The sequence below is a fragment of the Camelus ferus genome, unplaced genomic scaffold (genome assembly GCF_009834535.1).
Source record: "Camelus ferus isolate YT-003-E unplaced genomic scaffold, BCGSAC_Cfer_1.0 contig1520, whole genome shotgun sequence".
In the NCBI taxonomy this organism is placed as follows: domain Eukaryota; kingdom Metazoa; phylum Chordata; class Mammalia; order Artiodactyla; family Camelidae; genus Camelus; species Camelus ferus.
In genome coordinates, this window is record NW_022587779.1 from 33,471 (window position 1) to 52,857 (window position 19,387).

Consider the following 19,387-nt stretch of genomic DNA (forward strand, 5'->3'; position numbering starts at 1 on the left):
CTTCCTGTTCTCTCTTCTCTTTCATGACCTATGTTTCTTTCTTTTTTTAAATTGAAGTACAGTTAGTTACAATGTGTCAGTTTCTGGTGCACAGCACAATGTCCCAGGCATGCATATATATACATATACTCATTTTCATATTCTTTTTCATTAAAGGTTATTACAAGATATTGAATATAGTTCCCTGTGCTGTACAGAATAAATTTGTTTTTTATCTATTTTTATATAGAGAGGTTATCATTCGCAGATCTCAAACTCCCAAATGTATCCCTTCCCACCCCCACCATAAGATTATTTACTATGCCTGCAAGTCTACTTCTGTTCTGTAGATAAGTTCATTATTTACATTTATTTCTTGCCTAGATGAATGCAATAGTTCAGTCATAAGTACCTACAGAGTTCACATCTCTGCACTAATTCACCATTTACATACACTCTTTCAGAGTGACCTTTGTAAGATTTAAATCTGAGTGTTTTCCTGTAGCAGAAACTACCCCATAGGATAAAGCCCCAAGTCCGTAGCTCTGCATCCCCCAGAGCTCTGTCATCTCATCCCACCATCCTCTCACTTTGCTGTGTATTCTGACTACATCAGTGATTTGCAGCAAACTGAACAGGAAATGCATTCTTCCAACATGTACACTCTCTTCTGTCTATAATACCCTTCCCCTTCTTTCTTCTAACTTTAACTTGTCCTTCCAGAATTTTAAAATATAAGCAGTCTGAAATGGAATAGAATGTGGCACAAATAATACGTTCTTTTCCACTTGAAGCATTTTAGTAACTACTGGAAGATCAAGCTACCTAAGATATATCCTTGATTTTGTCAATTGGAAGAACTTATTAATCTCTCAAAACACAGTAACAGTTGTCATAATTATTATTCATTCTTTAATATTTTCTAAGAAAGTTTTTGTCTGAACCCAGAATTGTTTTTAAACATTTAGCTGAAATTAAATGCTATCAGTAATAAGGTCATTCATAGTTGAGGCCAACATAAATTGATAACAAGAATGATGATTAACTATGTATATACCTGTATATGACTTCAATCTCCATCAGCCTGGACAGAGGGAGGTAAAAGAAACATTTTCCAGTAAACATCAATTCTGCTTAAAGCTGCAGAAATAGATTTGTTCCAGGTCAAAAATGAGATAAGAGGAAAAAGAAAAAATACTTAAACAAGGTAAACACTAATAGAATGAAGTGATCAGGCTCTTTTAATTACCCTAATTGTATGTGTGTATATACACATAAATATAATCAGTTCAATTCAATAAATGTGTACTGGTCACTAGATGAAGTATAGAAAATATCCAGAGGCAGAACTTTGCGAATTTGGCTGGTAGACAGATTGTATACTCTTTAAGGATAATGTCATTGGTTTCCTGTGTCAGAGTGCCTGGGGTGAGTTGGACAGAGGCCTATTTACTCCCTAAAGATGGGAGGGTAGCCAGTCCACTTGCCTATGTAAAGAATGGAGACTAATGCATATTGAATATATCACATTACACTTTAATTAAAGCATGTTTATACTGCTTATATTTTCGTTCTTAGTATTCATGCACCACAGTGTCCAATATTTATGCCAGTGTGTTTATTTACTTTTCTTAACATCTTATAACACTATACCTCATTGTATCCAATGACGATATTCCTGAGAAAGCAGTGCATAAATCAAACCACATTTTCACTTTGACTTCCACTGTAAATTTAGTGATGCTTAATCTTGATTTCTAACAGATTTTAGTTAGAAGTAACTCCTCGCATGACATTGCTGTTTTCCTGCCAACTTGCATTTAACCATGGCTTTCAGCAGTGTTTGAAAACTAAATGTTTATACCCCTCATTTTTTTGTTTTTTTTTGTTGTTGTTTTGGGGTTTTTTTGTATAAATATTTTTTATTGAAGTATATAGTCAGTGTACAGTGTTGTATCAATTTCTAGTGTACAGCATAATTCTTCAGTCATACATGAACATACATATATTTGCTTTCATATTCTTTTTCACCATAAGTTACTACAAGATATTGAATGTAGTTCCCTGTGCTATACAGTATAAACTTGTTGTTTATCTATCTTATATATTGTAGTTAATATCTGCAAATCTCAAAACTCTCAATTTATCCCTCCCCATTCCCTTCCCTCCCTGGCAACCATAAGTTTGTTTTCTATGTCTATGAGTCTGTTTCTGTTTTGTATTTATGTTCTTTTTTAGATTCCACATATGAGTGATCTCATATAGTATTTTTCTTTTTCTTTCTGGCTTACTTCACTTAGAATGACAATCTCCAGGTCCATTCATGTTGCTGCAAATGGCGTCATTTTATTCCTTTTTTATGACCGAGTAATATTCCATTGTATAAATATACCACCACTTCTTTATCCAGTCATTTGTTATTGGACATTTAGGTTGTTTCCATGTCTTGGCTACTGTAAATAGTGCTACTATGAACATTGGGGTGCATATACCTTTTTGAATTAAGGTTCCCTCTGGATATATGCCCAGGAGTGGGACTGCTGGATCAGATGGTAACTTTTATTTTCAGTCTTTTGAGGAATCTCCATACTGTTTTCCATAACAGCTGCACCAAACTACATTCCCACCAATGTAGGAGGGTTCCTTTTACACCCTTCATTTTTATTACAAGTAATCAATGACATCACCATCAATTGTTCAAACCATGACATAGAAATAATATTCCTTGTAAAGGAGAATCTATATTTTCTCACTATTTTACAAATGTCGATAAGGACATTTTTAGATTACTGTGTTATCTGTAAAATGCAATCTAAGTTGTATTATTATTATTATTATTATTATTGAAACACAGCTTCAAGTTGCCTTCTTCTGTTCAGATTGTTGTGCTCTAAGCCTGTCCCGTCTAGAAATTTTAGCATTATCAGAACAATTTTAATGATCACTCATATCATAAATTTGTTTTGAAATACCTGGTTTGCAGGCTCAGTTTTCCTATGTAATGTTTTCCATTTCCTCATGAATTTTCATCTACCCTGAAGCTATGCAGTTGTCTCCTACCTGGCAGCAAAAGGTTTCCTGTTCTCATTCTAGGTCTCTCCTCTCTGTTGCTGGATCCCCTGGAAAAGACAGTATCTAAAGGTCAGATAAATGAAGAGTTTTACCTCCTCCCTCTCCTTTGGCATAAAGGGTAACTCCTGGGAAACTCTGTCAAGGCAGCCACGGTGTTCTGAAAACTGGAAATGTTTTGTTCTCTCTCTCAGCCGAGTCCATTCTTTAACTCTTCAAAAGGCTCCTCGCTGGCTGACGTCATCCTGACATCAGGACTCTCCCCAGACAGCCCTTTCTGCCTGGCAGGGCCACTCCCCACTCCAAGTCCACCGTGCCTGAGGCGCCCTATACCACCTAAGTTGCTACAAGTGGCTGAAATCTCTCTACTCAGGGTTCTCTGCCTCCTTTCCTTTTTTTTTCTTTTCTTTTCTTTTCTTTTTTAACTTGTAGGAAGATGTAGAAACCTACAGAAGAAAAAATGTCTATTGTTTTTCTGCCTTCAAGAGAGTGTGGCAAACTGTCCTGTAATGGTGCACTTACCCCTGAGCTTTTTCTCAGGGATCTTTCCAGCTGAGAAGACAGGTGGCTTAGAGACAATGAATTCTTAGCAACTTCATTTATTTCCTTTCCTTTTCTTTCTCAGAGCAGTGGGAATGGCACTTGGTTTCATTTTCTTCCAGTCAATGACTCAACTAATATTTCTTGAATAATGACTGTAGATGTGGAGAAAATTCAGGCTCTGGTGAACAAAAGAGACCAGGTCTCTGCCTTTGTAAATCTTACAGCCTCAAAACAAGCAGAGGAGCAGATCAGTGTAATCATCTCTCCTGATCGCTGAACAGTGACCTCACTCCTCCTAGATCTCCAGTTCTGGTCAAGAAGGCCAGGAGGAGGTGTAGGACCCAAATGTCCCTTCGTGTACTGATGGTGCCTTGGTCTGCAGGTGCTTCTTATATCAGAAAACTTGTCCAGACACCCCTAAAATAATTGTCAGTCACTTCTATTTCCTGTAATTATATGCAAATCATATTGAAAATATCAGGTCATGATCTGATTTCCTACTCAAATTCACTGCTATCAGTGAGGAGGCTTTACAAAACTCATGAAAATATATATAGAGACACAAAAATACAAATCTAAATATCTGCAGTAGAGATATGCAAATTAACTTAACCACCATATTATTTTCTTAGCAGGAGATTCTAGCTAATAGGAAATTTTATGAGGCGTCACAGCACCCATAAAGTGTGGAGAATAAATGAATGAATTCCTGAACAATGTGGTATAAATTTAACGTTACCTTTAAATATGAAAAAGAAGCCTATAATATATATCTCCATTAGGATCTTGAATTTGTCTAACTGGTTATCACCAATGCCCTATTGAAATGCAATTGAAAATTAATATAGCTGGCAGTAAAAAATATGACCATTAGGGAAAGTTCATGCATGATATTTTTATAGACTTGCCAAGTCTCTTGAATTCAGAATGTGGGACAGATGGTCACATGGTGAATTGTTCTCACTCACTAATGCTTTCTGCTGCTTCACTGATTTTTGCTCTTCAGATGACTTCAGTCTCGTTCAGAACGTGTGGCAAATGAAAGATCCCCAATTGTCTTCACTCAAGGTAAAAAATCTTAGTATGTCTGTGATAGAAAATTATATAAATTCTATAGCTCTAAGCTACATCAGAGCCTTCTTAAATTTCTAGGTCCTTTACAGGGAAATTTTAAGTTTAAGTTTATATCTAAGCATGAAAACGATTTTTCTTAGAGTGTAATATGCTCAGATCCTAATTTTTCTCATTTTTTCCATTTATTCAGTTATTCATTAAGTTCATAGTCAATAAAGATGACTTTTTTCAGTTATTTAGTCATCACTTTGGATGTATCTGTCTGCTCAGGCTACCATGCTAAACTACCACAAACCACGTGGCTTAAATAGTAGACATTTATTTATCACAGTCTGAAGACTAGACATCTCAGATCAAGGTCTGGCAGGTTCAGTTTCTGGTGGGAATTCTCTTCCTAACTTGCAGACAGTCTCCTTCTTGCTGAATCTTCACATGCCCTTTCCTCCATGGTGTGCGGAAAGAAAGTCTGGTGTCTCTTCCTCTTCTGAAAGGGACATAAGTTCTATCAGATTAGGGCCCCACCCTCATGACCTCATTATACCTGTATCACCTCCTGTTGCAAAGCCCCGATCTCCAAATACAGCCACACTGGGGATTAGGGCTTCCACCTACGACTTTCAGGGTGACATGAGTCAGTTGATGACACTAGGATACCCATGTTTCATCATTATTAAATAAAATGAATGTCACCTTAGACATTTCATGGTAGGCCATACACTTTCCAATTCTTCTCATTGCAAACAATTATTAAAAGGTAGATATGCCTACTGCGTGGCAAAATAATTTTCAGTCCTGAATTGGCACAATTCAGAATCTCTGTGGCAAACCTAGGTTGTAAAAATCACATATACAAGGTTCAAAGCCAAATGGTCCACAGCGTGGCCATGAAGCAAAAGCACATGTTTTCTTATGTGGCCAAGGAAATCAAACTACTCCTTACTATCAGTTTTAAATTTAGATGCTGTTCATACTAGGTCCTTCATACATGACACCGATACATCAGATATTTCATGACAGGCGTGCATTTTATTATACAAATGGTGACATTTAAAACAGTTACTTATGAGGGTTGCATTGGTTAAACACCAATGATCCATTGTTCTTGGTCACAGCTGACTGCATGAGGCTTGTGATCTGATCCAAGGCCAGTCACACTCAGTGTTAGTTGGGTTAGTCAGAAGCCCACAAAGGAGCCAGTAATGAATCTTTACACCCACACAGACTATGGTGATAAAATGGACTAATTCTTTCTCTTAGAAACTTGAGCTGACGTTTCTGATCCAAGTGTACCAGTTGGTAGGGGCACCAAAAGATCAAGACACAGGGAGAAGTAGTGAGTGTGTGGGGTGGGGGGTGATGGGTGGGAGGGGGAACAGCAGAGCTCGGTCAGTGTGGAGTCCTGAAGCAGATCTCAGGAAGTCTTCTGTAGCGGTGTGCAATAAAGAATTAACCCTGCCCAAGAGAGGCTAGGCCTTTGCTTCTGCTCCTGCAAGGTCATCTCTAAGCTTTTGAGTGCCTTGCCTCATAAGAGTGTCTTTGTTTACCTTGATTGGACTTACGCCATCATTCTACATAGTCTTAGGATGTAGTTTATGGTGGAGTATCTTATGCCACATGGTACCAGCTAGACTTCCAGAGCAGCCAGAGACTGAGATCAGTCATATGGTCAATCAACCGTGTCTATATGATGGGACCCCAAAAAACTCTGGGCTCAAAGCTCAGGTGAGCTTCCCTGGTTGGCAGTACTCCATGTATATTGTCCTACTTTGTTTCTAGGAGAGTCTATGCTGTCTATGATCCCACAGGGACAGGGCAACTAAAAGGAACCACTCTCCTGGTTCCAAACTTTTCTGACACATCTGCCAGGCATCTTGCACAAGGCCTGCTTACAGGGAGCTTTTGTTCTTGTGAAACCAGATTGCAAGACCTTTTCCAGGTGAGCCCAGCCATGTCGATGCCTCCCTTCTGTGTTTCCACAGGTGTCCCTACAGTGAACTTTCTCCCTCAAACATCTCTAAGGGAGTTTATGAGAACATAACAAACCCAGCATTGCGGTCAAAGACGTAGCATATGCTTTAGATCCCTTTAGTTTCTTTAATTCACACTTGCAAATATGTTGCAGTGAAATTCGAGTATCTGTAGGAGAGATTTGTCAGGACTGCCACTATGGAACTGTAAGATGAGAACAAGAAACAACAGGAAGAGCGGTAGGACAACAGTGAAAGAACAATTGCTGTAGAAATTTTGTTCTTTGTGTTTAAAGAAAGGTTATTCTAAGGTAGCTGGTGCTTTCTAAGAGGAGAAATGGCTTTCTGGATACCCTGGTGTTTAGCCTGCTGCTCCTGTGGTGAGTGCCGGAAAGAAGGCATCTCCTTTCACATGGATGCTCTCACAGAAAAATGTCTGTCCTATGACTCATTTCCTTGGAATCTTGTTTCTTGCTTTCCAAGGAAATAGGTTGCTAATATGATAAATTTATCCTTGCTGAGTTATCTGGTGTCGTGTGCTTAATCTATAACCACTGAGTACTACCATTTATAATTTTGGGAATATCTTTTGTAATGTGGATCCACAGATCAAAGAAAGCTCTCTAAGGGTCAGCCTTTAGGTAGACCAGTAGTGAGGTTCTTCGGCTGTAGTATGTTTGGAAGAGCATTAGGAGACCTGTGTTCTATTCTGCCAGTAATAAAAAGTGAGACTTTGAACAAAGGATTTGATCCTTATCTGTATCCTCAACTGTAGAATGAGAGAAATAGTCCTACAATCTTATCCACAGGGAGACCCTGCCAATGACCAACAGCGTTTTCTCTGTGTAGGGTGACCATGTATCTGGGTCTGCCAGGGACAGTGACAATTTATGCCTACTGCCCCAGCATAATTATTAATTAATTATTAGGTGTGCTCCCTTCATGCTCAAAAGCAGCCTGGTCTGGATGATATCCAGGCTGATTTTGTGCCAAATTCTCAGTTTATCAGAAACTTCCTCATTATTATTGTCCTGATGGCCCCATAGTGATGAGCATAGGTAAGACTTACCTGCTCAAGGATCTGTGGCTAAACCTCACCCCAAATTAAAAGCCAAAATCTCCAGTGCCTGACGGAGGTAGTAATATCTTTTTAAAATTTTACAGAGACTGAGCCATTTTACCCAAAAGCTCTTTATATAAAAACCCTAAGTCAGAAAATAATTAGATTGTTTTTTAGGAAACCAACATTATCTTTTCCTTTCGTTCTTTACTCTTTTCTACCCCCTACCCTTCACCCCTGCCAACACTATAAATCAAAAAGGAGCAAAAGTTATCTAATGCTAATTATCTAGGTTTACATTTTCCTCAATTCATTGAAATCCTCCATTTCTGAAAATCCCCTCCATCCAGGAGACTTCAGTGAGCATATTCATGTTTCAAACAAACCTGCCTTTGTTAATCATCAAAAGGTATTTTCTTTAATAAATGAAGCTCGGCAGGCCCTGCAGCTGTGTTGTTTATTTTACCGCAAGCACAAAGGCAATTTATTTTTTTAAATACTATAATTAGATTAGTGTTCTCTTTACTGAAGCATCTGTAGGAAAGTGAGAGTATGTTTCTTTGAATGAATGAGCAGTCACATTTATTTTTATTAAACCTGAACTTGCCCTCCGAGATAGCTGAGTTTAATTTTATGTTCTAATACAACACGTAATATTCCAACTTTTTTTCAGGTAAAGCTCTGGTCTCCCAAAAAGGAGGTTGGACTAAATTGAATCTTCTGATTCCAATTTTATGAACTGCATTAAAATCTCTCTAGGGTGCAGGATTATGTTTGTGTTGAAGAATGACTGCATTAAGGTATGTATTTGCATACATAAATAAATATATCCAATGGTTATCTATGACCTGTCATTGACACAGGGAGTATCATAGAACATAATGACATTATACCTTTGTTATGACTCTCTAGGTCTTTACTGAAAAGTTTTCAAAGTGGTGTTTATAAATCAAAAAGATTAATTTCCAAAATAGAGCCACTTTTAAAGTTTTGGAAACTGGTTTATCAATGCTGCATCTATAAAATGGTCCCTTAGGACTGTCTAGACAGCAGTTCAGTCACTCAGGGAATAAGGCGTCACCTCTTGACTAGCCAGCCCCCTTTCCTTCTTTCTTTGGTATCGCCAATAAATAAAACATTTTCCTTTCTCTATATTCTTTTCATCTTAGTTGAGAAAATGCAGTTTTTTTGCTGATACTATACCTGTAACAAGAGAAAGCTCTTCTAGTTCTCTATTGCTGTGTAACAAAAACCACACATTAGTAGCTTAAGGCAATGATTTGTTATTACCTCTCGGGGTCCGTGGGTTGACTGGGTTCCGCTAGTCTGTCTTGCTTGGTGTGTCTCAAGCAGAACAGAGAAATGGTGACTGGGGCTGGGGTTCCTGAAGACTCAGCAGGGCTAGACATCCACGTGGGCCTCGCATCGCACGCAACTGACTTTTCGGCTGAGACGACTTGGCCAGCAGCAGGGATCTGGCCAGTTAACCTCTCTCTCTCCCCTTCCTCCTCTTGCCCTCCCCTCCTTCCTTTTCTACATGACCTATTCAAATGGCTAGTCTGGGCTTCCTCACACCATGTCCGGCTCAGAGTGAATGGTCTTCTTAAACGGGGACTGGCTTTGCCCAAAGCAAGTATTCTAAAAGCCCAGCGCAAAGCTGCATGGCTTCTTGTAGCCTCACCTGGGAAGTCACGCCGCATCACTTCCATCGCCTTCTATTTTCTATACCAGGATCACCGCAGGCTCCTGTGTGGTGACGGGAGCTCCGGAAGGCATGGTTCCCTGAAATGAGGCAAGAGGAGTCCAGCATTTTTTCAGACAAACTACCACAAGACAAAACAAGACACAATGTTAAAATAAATTTAGTTATAATAAAGAATAAATACCACCCACCCGCAAGCCTATAATTTTTCTAAAAAGTTTCCCTCATAACTTAATGTCTGTATTTATCTCCTTAAATACTAGTAGCCACTTTTTCTACTTATTTTTAATGTTATGATTTTTCTCTTTTAAGTATAGTGTTATAATTATTTTCTGCAATATTCTTTTATAAAACATTTTTATTTTAATAACGTGTTAAACGGGATTTATGAGCTCTGCTAAGGATGTATCACAGCCTCTGACAGAATTATTAATCAACTTTGGGGACATGATTTTATTTGAATCATGAAGAATTCACATAAGCAAACATCCAAACAGTAAGATAACTTGCTGCAAAAAAAAAAATTATTTTTGAGAAAATATCTTTCAGATTGTGGTAAGATCTAACAAAGGAACATATCACTTTCTCAGTGACAGCAATAAGTTCTAGAATTTTACCTTAACTTTGAGCTACAATTGTTAATATCTACAAAAAGAAAATATAAGTTAAATCGTTTTCAAATCACATTTTTGACATTGGAATATCTAATCTCTATTCACTAATTTCTTTTTCAATATCTACTTCTTTTCATATTTAAAAGTATTAAGGGCCTAAGGAAATAAATTATTTGTATTATACTTTCCCAGTAATACATGAAGTCTTCTTATGTAGGTGAAAAAAGTATAAATTCTACTGAATGTAAATTTATGAATTTTAGAAAAAGAACATGGAAGCCTTACAAACTACACAAATTATTCAGTAAAGTTTTTCAAAAGTAGTTGTATTTTGTTTTCTCTACTCTGAAACATTTTCTTACTATTTCAATCAATATATTTAAAATGCATACAATCATCATTTCATTGCAACTTCCTCCAAACCACTTGAGTTATAAACACTAAAGATTACCATTTCCATAAAAGGTTAGAGAAAGTTCTCAAAGCAACAGTAAAAGCAAGACAAAATGTTGAAATCTGTATTCTTCCACAGTGAAATTGATCACAAAACTGTTCTGATTGAGATTTATTATTTTAAAATAGATGTTATACCCAAGAGAAAGTTCACTTAAGGTATTCTTTGGAAATTAGGAATAGAAAATTTATTATAAACCTTTTAGATTATGGGCCATCAATTTAAAAATAGATTATGTAGTGAAACACTAGACCCAAGGGGAAATAAAAAGAAGTAGCAAGTTAAGTAGAGAAAAAAAAAAAAAAAAAACAACCCCTTGGAATATTAAAAAATAAAAAGAAAAAGCCGGAATAACAATTCAAAGGAAAGGTAGAGGAAACCACTTGGGAATGTTTTAATGAACTGAGTAAGGTAGAAAATAGTTTTTCCAATAAAGGAATGTCATTTTAAGAAGTTCTGATAAAAGGGAAAAAAAGAAACTTTTTACGAGCCATTGTAACACAGAGAAAGTGTTGCAGAAAAGTGGAACCATAAGTTGTAACCCAATTTTAACCTTAAAGTAAATCACAGTATTCTAGATTAGATCTACCAAGCAAAGTTGGCTATTATTCCTTTGTTTTATATTCTATTCTTCTGCAGCTATATTCCAGTATCTTCTTTGCCTGTTTAGAGAGCTGATTTGTACTGCCTGATGGCCTCAATAATTTTTTTCTCTAAAATAATTTTAAAAATCTATTTGTTGACAGATGTGTGAGATGACAATTTCACTTAGTTTAACATTTTCTTTGTTTTCCATTCCTAGATGAATTCATACCAGATTTGCCCTGAACACTGTATGCAATGAACAGTATTATCTTTTTCTACTTTCTGGCATAGTTTTAATTTCTTACGAGAGTGATCAATTTTAACAGATTTTTTTATGGGCAAAATGGAGATGAAGATGATGGTGATGGTAGGGGTTTATAGAGTGATTAGATAAAATTAGCAAAAAACAAAAAATGATAATTCATATAGAAAAAGGTTTAGGAAAAAATTTAAAAATTATTATTAAAGGGAATAAAGTGTTAATAACATGACAGCAGGCCCAAAATTGAGTTGCTTATGCTAAGCCCTACTCCCATGTCACCAAATTGACTTAATTAGTTTGGGCTTTCCCAGACATGGAATCTTAAACCAGTCAATCAGAAGTCACCTGATGTGTACTAGGTTAGATAATTTTCCTACTAGGTCCCTAGCAGCCCCTAAAGGAAAGTAACCTCGCAATAACCAACCTGCTTTCTTACCTAGCATATAACTTCCGAGCTCCTGCTCCCTTCTGTCTATGTAGTGTTTTATTTTGTACAGGTCTTGGAAGATCCTTTCCATCTGCCAGATGGGATGCTGCCCAATTCAAATTATTTTTTTTGTTCAAATAAACTCTTAAAAATGTTAACATGCTCAGTTTGCCTTTTAACAGGATATTTTCAGTGTTAAGACACATAATTCAGAGATGATAATGAGTGTTCTGTATTCTGGTACAAAAGGAGATAGAGGTTTATGTGGGAACCATATTTCTCAGATAACAAATACCTAAAAGTATGTCACTTCGGCCTACAGTTGCTTTGTGTTGAGCCTGACACTGTTCACGATTCAGCCCATTTTCTTGTTAAAGAGACTCACCCACCTCTGCTTGTGGACTTGCTGCTCTTTGCTTAGCTCTACCTCTGGGCATCCTTGATATGTGTCTTTTTCCAGTTGGTCCACTATAACTCAGGATACAAAAACTGCTTAGGTTTCCTGATCTTTTCTTTCCCATCGCAGCCTCACCCTGTAGGGTGTTTTACCATCATAAACATTGATTTAAGTTGGTGACGTCACTCTCATTCTTGTTGGCTGTGATCTTGCCTTGCTCTTGGGCAATTCTGAACCCATTTTGCCCACTCTGATATCCTCCTATTTCTTCAAAGAAGGCTGAGAATCCCTGAGGGAAATATGTAATAATTATTTTTGGCAAAATGTGTATATATATATACATTTTTTTTCTTTTAGTTACATTCTGAACTGGAGACCAACTGAGTATTGTCTCTGTCTAGTTAGATATGCTTCAATAAAATACTGATAGCTATAAAATAATCTATTTTATTAGATTATAAAATAATTGTCTAATTAACTTAGCACCTGGATAATATAATACCTTATAAACAATAAATATAGACAAATGTTGAATAAATAAGTATCTTTATACTTTAAATTATTGCCTTAAACAAACTTATTTTCACTGCTTTTGAAGACCTTTAAAGCCATATGCTTAACTGACTGACAATTACGGAGTTATTTTTTTTTATCACCATTCATTTCTCATTTATATTTCTATTAAATTCTCACTGTTATTGCTTAGTACTGTTTTTATTCAAGTTATTTTATTATAGAAAACAATGCAAGCACATTGGACAAAATGTTTATTTAGTACAGAAGTCTCTTGGAGAGGGTGTGGAGAAAAAGGAACCTTCCTACATTGTTGGTGGGAATGTAAATGGGTGCTGCCACTATGGAGGACAGTATAGAAGTTTCTTAAAAAACTAAAAATAGACTTACTGTCTGATCTAGCAATCCCACTCCTAGGCATATACCCAGAGAAAAGTACAATTTGAAAAGACACATGCACTCCAATGTTCACAGCTGCACTATTTATGATACCCAAGAATGGAAACAACTTAAATGCCCATCAACAGATGACTGGATAAAGAAGATGTGGTATACATATGCAATGGAATATTACTCAGCCATAATAAAGAATGAAATAATGTCATTTGCAGCAACATGGATGGACCTAGAGATTATTATATTGAGTGAAGTAAGTCAGACAGGGAAAGACAAATACCATATGCTATCACTAATATGTGGTATCTTAAAAAAATGATAACATATTCTATTTAAAAATCAAAAATAGACTCATGGACATAGAAAACAAACTATGGTTACCAAAGGGAAAAAGGCAGGGAAGGGAAATTTAGGGGTTGGGGACTACTAGATACACATTAGTACATATAAAATAGATAAACAACAAGGGCCTACTGTATAGTACAGGGAACTATATTCAATTTCTTGTAATACCATATAATGGAAAAGAAGATGAAAAGAAAAAATATGTATGTTTGTATATGTATACCTGAATCGCTTTGCTGTACACCTGAACCTAACATTGTAAATCAATGACATTTCAAAAAAAAAATTTTTTTTAAAGTCCATTGATATCTGCAGGAGGACTGATTCCAGGACCCCTGTGGATACCAAACTCTGCAGATGCTCAAGTGCCTTGTACAAAGGGTCACAGTATTGGCATGTAACTTACTCACACCCTCCCAAACACTTAGGTTAATTATAATACAAAATACAATATAAATGTTATGTAAATAGTTATAAATACAATGTAAATGATACATAAATAGTTGCCAGGATGAGGCAAATTAAAGTTTTGCTTTTTGAAACTTTCTAAAATTTTCTTCAAACATTTTTGATCTGCAGTTGGTTGAATACAGGGGTATCAAAACCACAGATATGGAGAGTTACTTTATCAAATAATACAGGAGAAAAAAAATTTAGGTTACCCATAGTCTCAGACTTAACCCCAGATATAACTACCTTGAATATTCTAATCTTTTTTTTTTCCCCAAAACTATGTTTGGGTGTGTACACGTGTGTGTGTGTGTGTGTGTTGCTGTTAATGCTGGATTCCAATTGCATGCCCCTTTTTTTTCCTACTAGAGTTTTAGAGATTTTTAAAGATTCATTAATAATAGTTTTTAAAGTTTGCCTTATCCCTCCTGGATCACAAAGCATACTTTCCACATTATTAAATACTCTTCAAAAATATGGTTTTCCTTGACTGCCTAATATTGTCTCCTACAGACTGCCATAATTTACTTAACAATTCACTGCTTATTGACCATTGCTACTTTCAAAGTTTTGCTCTCTAAATAATGCTATGATGAAGATCCATTAAAGCAAATCTTTTAGTGTCTTTCTGACTATGTCTTTAGGAAAAGATTCTTAAAAGTGGAATTAGAGGGTGAGTCACTCTTCAGACTCTTGTCACATGCTGTCAAAGTGTTTTCCAGAAAGCCTGTATCCAGCTGCACTTCCACCAATGGCAATGTATGAGAATTCCTATCTCACTGCATCTCAGCATCCTGACATCCATAGATAATGATTTCCACCACGCCAGGGCTATGTCTGTGTTGTTCTCTCCTATATCTAAGAACCAGCACAATTAGACGTTCAAAAAATCACTCAATAATTATTTGAGGAGAAAATTAATAAATATTTAAATCTTTATAAGGTAAAAAGGCAGAATGCTCATTCTTTTGAAAAATTGATTGATGGCTGATACATAACAAACACAGACATAAAAGTCTGTGACTGCTGCTCTTACAGGGCTTTCAATCTGACGTTGAAATATTTACAGTTTTAACTTGAATTACTGTATTACTAGTAAGGTTTATTTTTCTATTTTTCTTCTGTATCGACTTCTTATGCATTATTTCTTTTGTGAATTACCTATTCATGGATTTTATTCATTTTTCCATTGGTATTTTTGAGTGCTTTTCTAAACATCCAGTGAGAACTCTTTATGTATTATTAACTGTTTGCCATATTTACATACAGAATTATACTATATTTTAACACCTGGGTTAATATACCAGCTAGCTATACCATCTTGGGAAAGTTAATTACTCTACATCTCAGTTGAGATTGAAACAAAACCTATCTCAAAAGATCTTTGTGATAAAGAAATGGGATAGTTCACATAAAACTTTAAGCCCAGGATCTTAAATAGTAAGTACTTGATACATAAGTATTAGTTTTACTATTAACGTTATCACTGCTATTTCTATTGCTCAAATAATCCTTCCATTTCAAAGATCAACTAAAAAGTAACCCATACTTTCTTCTGCTTATAAGTTATATAAACTCTCTCAGGTCACAGCTCCCTTAATGTCTAAGTAATTTTTTCAGGGTATTTGGCATCAAAAAAATACCTACTACCACTAAGTAATTAGGTACAAACAATTTAAGAAATATTTATGTCCTACTAATAGCTGTTTGAAAAAAGATTCGCATAAATTGAAAACATTTAAAAATTGTATTCTTACATAACCTCAATTATTAACGGGCCTGTGTGTCTAATGAGTACTGTACACCTTCTCAAATCTCAGACTGAAATCCACCACACTCCCTGACACACAGTGAATTTTACACTGTATTTGCTTCTATCATAGCTATTCTTACGATTAAAAAAAAAAGGATGCCAATGAAACAAATGTAGCTAATCAATCTAATGACAAAACTGTGTGTCTGGAACTAGCAGCTTGTGACATGTCTAATATATGTCAAAAATTGTTATGCTTCCCCTGAAATTGTAAAACATCCCATGGATGCCCCTGAATTGACCCTTTGCACCTAGGGTGATTTGATGCAACATTTGGGGCCATGGGGTTATGTTTTACGTTAGCTTTTATTTTCTCCTTTATATGTAACTCTTTAATTCATTAGTATTTTACTTTTAATAATTTAAGACTGTAATTTTTCATAGCAATACTTACCAACATTATTGAAATGTTTCCTCTGTTGGGGTTTAGTATTTGCTTTATCACACATCAAAGTAATACATAGGACTATATGCATCAGAATTTCGTTGTGTGCTTGTACGTAAATAGTGCCAGACGTAGTCAGGATGCTTTTGGATAGGATCCCAGAAACTGGATATTTTAAGCAACATTGATAGGTGACCCTTGGGGACCCTAAACTTGAGAAAAATTTTCCTGGGATCTGTTTCTGGGTTATCTATTCTATTCCACTAACTTTCTGTTGAGTTTAAGTTGATTTTAATTGCGCTAGCTTTGTAACATGTTTCCTTATCAGAAAAAAAAAAAAGCCTGTTCTATTCCTCTCATTTTTAATGCCTATATGCACTTATTTATTTTTAAAATGAACTTGAGAGTCTTTCTTTCAACTCAAAAATGATCATAGCTTTCTTCACATAGATCCTAGACATTTTTTTTTAAGTACCAAAAATTTACTATATGTGATTGAGGTATTGTCATCACTGTTACTGTGGATAAATACAAAATGTTTATTTTTAGACATCTGTTTTAGCAAGTTAACATGCATTCTCTAGGTATTTAACTACAATGACTTTAAATAATCATATTTCCCCTCTATTTCAAATATTTGTAGTCATTTTTTTTACACCATATTTCTATAAGGGAACTTTAGAAATTAGATAGCATAACTCTTGTCTTGAATTTCATGCTGGTGTTTCCCTCTAAGAAAGATATTACTCTTATTTTGAGATATTTCAATCATGTTAGAGGCATACATTTGTTTCATTTAATTAATTAATGTTAAAACATTTTCATTTAATTAATGTTCAAATATTTCCAAATGTCTTTTATACTGACATGATATGCTTTTTTCTTATGTTCATGTTTTAATATTTACTCACTTACCAGTTCTCTCATCTGTAAAATGGAGATAATACAGCATACATGGTTTGTTGTTTGGAATAAATGATCTGATGTATGTAAAATGCTTGAAACAATGCATGGAACATTGTAAATGCTCAGTAAGTTTTAGCTATCCTCAGCATCACTGTAATTATCACTTTCATCATTATGTGTCCTGGATTAAAAACTACTTTATCCTGATGAATGATTCTTTTATAAATGATTGGAATTTATTTGCCATATTTCACTTAGAGTTCCTACATCTGTTCATTAGTGCCATCATTCTATAATTTTACTTCCTCAGTTTTCATGAGTTTTAATATCAAAGTTTTGTTATTTTCATGAGACAGTAACTACCTTGGTATCTTACTCTATCTCTGGATAGATTTTATAGCATAGCAACTAGTTTGGGGGTGAGTAGTTCATAAATAAAACCAGTTGGCCCGGAAGCCTTCTTCAAAGGTCAATCTTATATCATTCTCTGTCTGTTGAAGCTATATACACCTTCTTAACCAAATCTTAGTATTACTCTATTTTAAAACAGATCATTTGTTTCATCAGTATTTTCTACTAGCTTGGAATTTATTCACTTAGAATAGTATTTATATCTGTTAACTACTTTCTGTATTTGCTATCTTATAACTTAGATAGATTCAATTTTCTCCTCCCATTCCTGCAAAGGGGAGAAAGGTGCTTCCCCTCCACTTCACGCCACTTGAAATCACCTCAAGAGGAACTGCAAGGAGACAAGTCAGAAAGTGTGATATGTTCACCTAAGAGTTTGGGAAACATTAAACTGATGTCTGACTCATGCCCAGGAAAGCTGAAGGGTGAGTGGTTGGTCTATATTCCGGGAAACAGTCTATGAAGAGAGAAAAATACACTGAAAAAGAGCTGCTTTTCCACTGCCAGCAGGACTTCCCATGGTCCACATGTGGGCCACACAGGAGGGAACCAACTGGGACTCATTTTAAAACAGACCTCTCAAAGATGGCTTCTTGACATGCGTGAGGTGACTCAGTTGACCTTGGAGTACACTGGATGCATAAACTGAGAGTGGACTGTCAGAAGTGCTGTGTGTACCTGATAAAGGCATGACTGCTCTCAGAGAAAAGGAAAACTGTATGCCTTATACATGTGTTTAATACAAATTTTATCACTACGAAGAATGTATAAGAGACAGTATGCAAATAATCATGAAGCATACAATAGTCCATGTTGTAAATTCCATACAGCCAAGGCATTCTCTGAGAAGCCTTTTTCTATTGATTTTTTGATGAATTATTGAATCCCTAAGCAAACTAGGATTGCAAATCAGTGTAGATAAACAGTAGATTCAACATGAATGTTGGCTGATAGTTTTGTGTACATTAATGACTAAAATGAAAAGTAAAACAACAAAAACATGTTGGAACATCATCATTATCCATAACATGAGTGGCTTCTTTGCTAATTGGATAATGTTTTTCAACTACTGGAAGAAAATAGTTCCTTGGTTTTTGTGCTATTCACAGTGTAATGGCTACAAATGTAAGCTTGGTCTATATTATTAGTATTTTTTTCCATTACTTTCTTAAGTCTATGTGATCACTCACACAAGAAATAAAAACCTAATTTGCAATATTTGCCAGTTTCACTGTTGTATATAATTCCACCATGCACAGTTTAAAACTACCACCTTGACATCCTTGAACGCAGAGCAGGGAAGCATTTTACATGACTCAGCTCATCACTATACAGTTGATCCTATGATTTGCCAATTTCATGTCTGTGAATTAGCCCACTTGCTAAAACCTGTATGTAATCTTCAGATCAACACTCACATTCTTTTCATAGACAGTCATGAATATGCACAGAATGGCAAAAATGTGAGTCACCTGATACTCATGTTCCCAGCTGAGGTTGAACACGGAGACGTTTTTGCCTTCTTATTTCAGCTCTTGTACTACAAATAAATGCCCTTTTTGTGCTCTACTGCCACATGTTTGGGGGTTTTTGTTTTCTTGTGCTTTTTGTTAGTGATTTTGCTGTTGAAAATGTCCCCCAGGGTTAGTGCTGAAGTGCTGTCTAGTGTCTAGTGCAAAAAGGCCGTGATGTGCCTTATGGAGAACATACGTGTGTTAGATACGCTCTGTCCAGGCACGAGTTACAGTGCTGGTGGCTGTAAACGTAACGTTAATGGACAACAATATATTTTAAATAGGTGTACTTAAACAAAAACGTGCATAAAACAAGGTTATGTATTGATTAGTCGATGAAAATGTCAGGACCAGAGACTCACAGGACCCTAACCCTATATTTGTCCTGGTAGCAATAGTTCAGTAGTCACTAATTTGGGGCTTATTATGACTTTATAAAACATAATTACTGTGAATAATGAGATTTGATGGTAGAATATTTCCACAATATAGATAAAATAGACTAAAGTAACTTCAAGATC

General features: G+C 35.7%; 2 long non-coding RNA genes across 4 annotated transcripts; one reads left to right on the top strand and one right to left on the bottom strand.

Annotated features, from left to right (window-relative positions):
• Positions 1-3,363: 3,363 nt before the first annotated feature.
• On the bottom strand, positions 3,364-9,352 carry LOC116662478. Its single transcript, XR_004318441.1, has 3 exons — positions 8,983-9,352; positions 7,702-7,759; positions 3,364-3,494 (listed from the first exon to the last, which is right to left on the bottom strand). It is a non-coding gene; the product is annotated as an uncharacterized LOC116662478 (long non-coding RNA).
• LOC116662477 lies at positions 3,490-18,572 on the top strand. 3 transcript variants are annotated; one of them, XR_004318439.1, is made up of 4 exons: positions 3,490-4,659; positions 6,442-6,601; positions 8,366-8,492; positions 17,595-18,572. It is a non-coding gene; the product is annotated as an uncharacterized LOC116662477 (long non-coding RNA). The 3 variants fall into 3 exon arrangements; XR_004318438.1 differs by lacking the exon at positions 6,442-6,601; XR_004318440.1 differs by lacking the exon at positions 6,442-6,601 and having other exon boundaries at positions 17,629-18,572.
• Positions 18,573-19,387: the final 815 nt, after the last annotated feature.